This window comes from Rhinopithecus bieti, unplaced genomic scaffold (genome assembly GCF_001698545.2).
Source record: "Rhinopithecus bieti isolate Rb0 unplaced genomic scaffold, ASM169854v2 scaffold_17010, whole genome shotgun sequence".
Taxonomy (NCBI): Eukaryota; Metazoa; Chordata; class Mammalia; order Primates; family Cercopithecidae; genus Rhinopithecus; species Rhinopithecus bieti.
In genome coordinates, this window is record NW_016808932.1 from 775,891 (window position 1) to 781,483 (window position 5,593).

Consider the following 5,593-nt stretch of genomic DNA (forward strand, 5'->3'; position numbering starts at 1 on the left):
AGACAAACTCAAATACAAGTTGTACACATATGACATTCAAAAATCAAAAGCCTTAAAGCAGTATAGATAATATTTATCAGTGACTTATTTCAGATTACATTTTTTTTTTTTTTTAGAGAACATTGTAGCCATACAAACTTGTTGAAGAATATTTAGGGATTTCCTTAGTGTAAGCATAAATTGTGGTAATTTTTCTAAACTGCGGTATGAAGAAATAATCAAATATCATATGAAGAAGTCTAGGAAGAGGTAATTAATAATTCAGCACCAATTGGTGAAGGCTTCTTTTTGGTTACTATTATATATTTTGTAGTTGGCCTAGTTCAAACAGCCTGTGTCTCTTCCCTGAGACCTTTGAGGGTTGTAGTGCTCAGTATGAGAAATATCACTAAATGAGAAATTTCTAGAGAGCCAAAATTAAAGGGGGGAAGTATGTGCTCTTTAGTTTTCTTTAGTGGAATTTACCTCTGAGTGAATGAAATGTAATTCAGCCAGTTGAATCACTGAGCTATTTTATTGCATTGGAACTCATAAAAGAATTTCTTCTGCAAAACACTGCTTGCCTTTTCAACAACTTAAAACCATAGTCTATTCATTCACTCATAACCAAGTAGTATAGAAAATGACTTCACTGAAACAGTGCCAGACTCTCTTCAGCAAAGTGTTGTTGGCATAAGGGAGGCAAAAGGAAGGGCAAGACCAGGAGTGTAAAGAGAGAAGTTAACTGAACTTTATTTATTAGTATTTCAAATATGGGACCAGGCATGGTGGCTCACACCTGTAATCCCAACACTTTGGGAGGCCAAGGCAGGTGGATCACCTGAGGTCAGGAGTTAAAGACCAGCCTGGCCAACATGGTGAAACCCCATCTCTACTAAAAATACAAAAATTAGCTGGGTGTGGTGGCGCCTATAATCCCAGCTACTCAGGAGGTTGAGGCAGGAGAATAGCTTGAACCCGGGAGGCAGAGGTTGTAGTGAGCCGAGATCATGCCATTGCACTCCAGCCCGGGCGAGAAGAACAAAACTCCATCTCTAAAATATAAAATAGGAGAGCAGTAAGGGAAAAATTAAAAAATAATATGGAGTATTCCCCTTCAAGAAAGTTATGGCCTAGAGAGAAACCAATTCTTAGGACATAATATGAAGTTTGTAAATGGACATTAACATGGGGAAAACAGTGCACAGATAAAAGTCAGTGCAAAAGAAATGTCTCATAGCATTGTTCTATTGTAATGGAGTTGATTAGTTTATTCAGGCTTTTGGCAAGTGCTCTTTGCACACGTACAATCTGCCAAACATTGTTTCAGGCATTGAAGATGCAACAGTGAACAAAACAGACTGAAAATCCTGTCCTCATAGAGTTTACATACTAGAAGGGAGAGAGAGAAAATATGCAAATTAAGTGAAATACCTGTTTTATTAAAAGGTGGCAAATGCTGTGAAGCAAAAAGCAGAGAAGGAAGAAAAGGAATGGGGACTGGTTTCAATTTTAAGAAGGGTAAGTAGGGTTTATAATACATCTTTTATTAAAATCATAGTAATCTATAGAAACTGAAGTTGAAATAGGGCCAAGCTGAAATAGGGCCACTTAATTTCTCTAGTGACATAATAAGTGAAAGGGATTCAGTAAAGGAGGAGAGTGGTGTCAGGTACTTTATTTATCCATTTCCTGGTCTGGAGATTTTGATTGTTTGGGTGGGTGTTGAGTAGTATATTTGGTTTTTGGGTAGGGTCAAAATAAAGTGGCGGTACTAAAGACAGAATAGTGCACGGTTCCACTCATCTTTCCCTGAGATCTGTGTGCATTTATGAAGTTCACAAAATGGTAGTTGTAATGTTGGAATTTTCACTTGTAGAAAAAAATGCTCTGTTTTCCAAATATTTTGAGAGGTCATCATAGTTAAGGAAAATTGATCTGTTCCCATATCTCCTTTTAATACCAAATTTATCAGTTATTAGCATTGAATAGTTGTTCTTCCATTTTTTAATTCATTTATCCAACATGCCTTGAGTGACTAATATTCTGCACTGGTATGTGCAGAAGGTTTTTTAAACATACCTAAATATTTTTTGCTTTGCCACAGTTAAAAACAGTGCCTATTAGCTGTTCTGTCTCTTTCTTACCTTTGACCTCTTACCTCTCTCCAGCAAAGATCTCTTCTTTATTTTATTTTATTTATTTTTTTTTTTTTTGAGACAGAGTCTCGCTCTCTTGCCCGGGCTGGAGTGCAGTGGCCGGATCTCAGCTCACTGCAAGCTCTGCCTCCCGGGTTCACGCCATTCTCCTGCCTCAGCCTCCCGAGTAGCTGGGACTACAGGCGCCCGCCACCTCGCCCGGCTAGTTTTTTGTATTTTTTAGTAGAGACGGGGTTTCACCGTGTTAGCAAGGATGGTCTCGATCTCCTGACCTCGTGATCCGCCCATCTCGGCCTCCCAAAGTGCTGGGATTACAGGCTTGTGCCACCGCGCCCGGCCTAGATCTCTTCTTTATAAAAAACTTGTACCTGACCCTGCTATTCTCACTTTATTTTATTTTCCCTATTATACCCGTAAGAAAACTGAGCCTTAGAGAGGTTAAGTTACTTGACCAAAATACCACAAGTCAGAGGCAGAAGCAAAATTCAAACACAGATAATCTTGCATCTGAGTAATGTTCTTACCTAGCACGCTAGACTGCCTTCAGCAGTTGGCGAGAGAGATGAGGCAGTGCCAAAACCCTCCAGGCTGTACTATCGTTCATTCTGAGCACCTGGGGCTCTTGACCTAATTTTCCCTCTTGCCAACATTTTTGCTCTGCCTCCTGTTACTGCCAACAGAGTATGGATGTGGTCAGTATGGTATGGATAGTACAGGTCACCCTGATTTCCTTCCTTGATCTGTGTAGAAATGCATGCTGTACTTTCCCCACTTAAAGATGAGTGGATAGGGACAGAGAAAGACAAAAAAAACAAAACAGACCAAAAACCCCACCATACTGGACAAGTATCTGAAGCATACAAATATTCTAAAAGAGGCATTTTGAATTAAATTTTCTTCACAATTAATGTAATTCTGCAAAAGTTAAAGGGGAATAGTCTGAGAAAAAATATGATCATAATTTGATAACCCCCAGCCTTTCTTGCTTTTGATGCACTTAACCCTTATCATGCTTTGAAGTTTGCTTTTTTTTTTTTTTTTTGAGATGGAGTCTTGCTGTGTCGCCCAGGCTGGAGTGCAGTGGCACGATCTCAGCTCGCTGCAACCTCCACCTCCCAGGTTCAAGTGATCCTCCTGCCTCAGCCTCCTGAGTAGCTGGGACTACATGCAAGCGTTAATTTTTGTATTTAGTGGAGACGGGGTTTCTCCATGTTGGTCAGGCTGGTCTTGAACTGACTAATTTTTGTATTTAGTAGAGACGGGGTTTCTCCATGTTGGTCAGGCTGGTCTTGAACTCCTGACCTCGTGATCCACCTGCCTTGGCCTCCCAAAGGGCTGGGATTACAGGAGTAAGCCACCATGCCCGGCCGAGGTTTGAATATTTTGACTATTACTTCAGGCTTTAATGACTGCAAATGTAAATGGAAAAAAAAGAAAGTATCTTTGTTGGATCTTCATTCATGAATTCTTCTAGTTTTGAGGAGGAGAGTAGCTACAAAATACCGGGCTCCTTGAGAAAGGTCCTTAAAATTTCAACAAACACTTAAGCAAACTTTTATTATCAAGTTCCCTGTGTACCGGGAACTGTGCTAAGTTCTAGAGATTTTGGTTTTGTTTTTAGCCTCCCTTAACTATTTTGCTTGATGTTTCCACCTCTTTGCAGCTTTAAAGGAGCCTTGCTTGACGGTGACATTTGCAGCTGCTTATGGCATTACACTGTCTAACATTTATTAAACACCAAGGAAACCCAGGCACGTATGTGTGGAGAGGGCAAAAATTGTAGAACTAAATTATCACTATTTGAAAGCGAACCAAATTTGATATTTCTGGCTGTATTAGGGAGGTAAAAATTTTAAAAATAGGCAAGACGCAGTGGCTCACGCCTGTAATCCCAACACTTTGGGAGGCTGAGGCAGGCAGATCATTTGAGGTCAGGAGTTCGAGATCAGCCTGGCCAACGTGGTGAAACCCCGTCTCTACTAAAGATACAAAAATTAACCAGGCGTGGTGGCACATGCCTATAGTCCCAGTTACCTGAGAGGCTGAGGCAGGAGAATCATTTGAACCCAGCAGAGGTGGTAGTGAGCCGAAATTGTGCCACTGCACTCCAGCCTGGACAATAGAGCAAGACTCCGTCTCAAAAAATAAAAATAAATAAAGGCCGGGTGCGGTGACTCACGCCTGTAATCCCAGCACTTTGGGAGGCCGAGGTGGACAGATCATGAGGTCAGGAGATGGAGACCATCCTGGCTAACACGGTGAAACCCTGTCTCTACTAAAAAAATACAAAAAATTAGCCAGGCATGGTGGCGGGCGCCTGTAGTCCCAGCTACTTGGGACGCTGAGGCAGGAGAATGGCGTGAACCCCGGAGGCAGAGTTTGAAGTGAGCCGAGATTGTGCCACTGCACTCTAGCCTGGGCGACAGAGTAGACTCCGTCTCTAAATAAATAAATAAACAAATAAATAAATAAATAAAATTAAAATTAAAAAAATTAAAAAGGAAGGGAAAGGAAGGTCCTAAGAAAGGAGAGAGATGAGCAAAGAATAAGGAAATAATTAGGCGATAGACATATACAACTGTTGAAGAACAGAAAGAACAATAGAATTCAGGAAGAAAAGAGTACTTTGCAAAATATCCTTCAGTATGCTAAAGAGTATGTGTGTGTGTATGCGCGCATGTGTGTGTGTGCATGATATAGTGAGATTATTTAGAAAACTTGCCCTGAGTTCATTTTCTTTCACTTAGGGTTGATTTTAGATTTGTGAGCTTTCTTGACTATGCTAATCCTCGCCTCTTTGGTACTCAACACCCAACCCTCCCACACAAACAGAGTCTGTCAGAATTATCTGTTTTATCGCTTGATATTCAGCTCACATTTACTTTCTCAGACTTTTGGAAGTTACCACTCAGACAGATGCAAATTCAGTGCGATGCCTGCCAAAGTGCTGAGCAGAAAAGAGACTTTCTTTTACACCTTCCATCTTTTGAGCTTTTGGTCCTAGTCTTTCAATTTTTGCTAAATAGTAAATGGGGATATTGTTGTTTTTCAGATGAACACGCGAGTACATTTGCATTACTGAGCTTGCTGTCTCTAGTTCTAAAGAGATTCTTTACAATTTCCGTATCAGCAAAAGAATCACCTTTATTTCCTTTGATGATGTTTCCCTGCTGATATTCGAGACCTAGCACAGAAGCAATTCGTACCCTTGTGAAAATGGCTCTTGCCCAGTAGTCCTGCTTTATTTGTACATATTCAGCTTTAATTCCAGGGGTAAGGGGGTGGATGGAGAAGAAAGCAAAAAATACCCACTGCCCCCAAGTGGAAGAAGAAGCTTGACTCCCCCAACTTACAGGAATACAATTATATTGTAACTGAGGTTGTTTTCCTAGATGTCAGCCAGAAAGATAAACACTCAAAGTTGTTTTTTTTTTTTTTTTTTTTTTTTTTTTTTT

At 40.4% G+C, this 5,593-nt stretch overlaps 1 protein-coding gene across 4 annotated transcripts in view; it reads left to right on the forward strand.

Annotated features, from left to right (window-relative positions):
• The window catches only part of TAOK3 (TAO kinase 3), a 249,497-nt gene that overhangs the window by 76,955 nt on the left and 166,949 nt on the right, over nucleotides 1-5,593 (forward strand). The window contains exon 2 of one of the 4 annotated variants that reach the window (XM_017887867.1): nucleotides 1,429-1,500. The exons of the other annotated variants lie outside the window; for them this stretch is intronic. The gene's annotated coding sequence lies outside the window, so the exon portion shown is untranslated. The remainder of the gene's footprint in view (nucleotides 1-1,428; nucleotides 1,501-5,593) is intronic. 4 annotated transcript variants of the gene reach the window in all.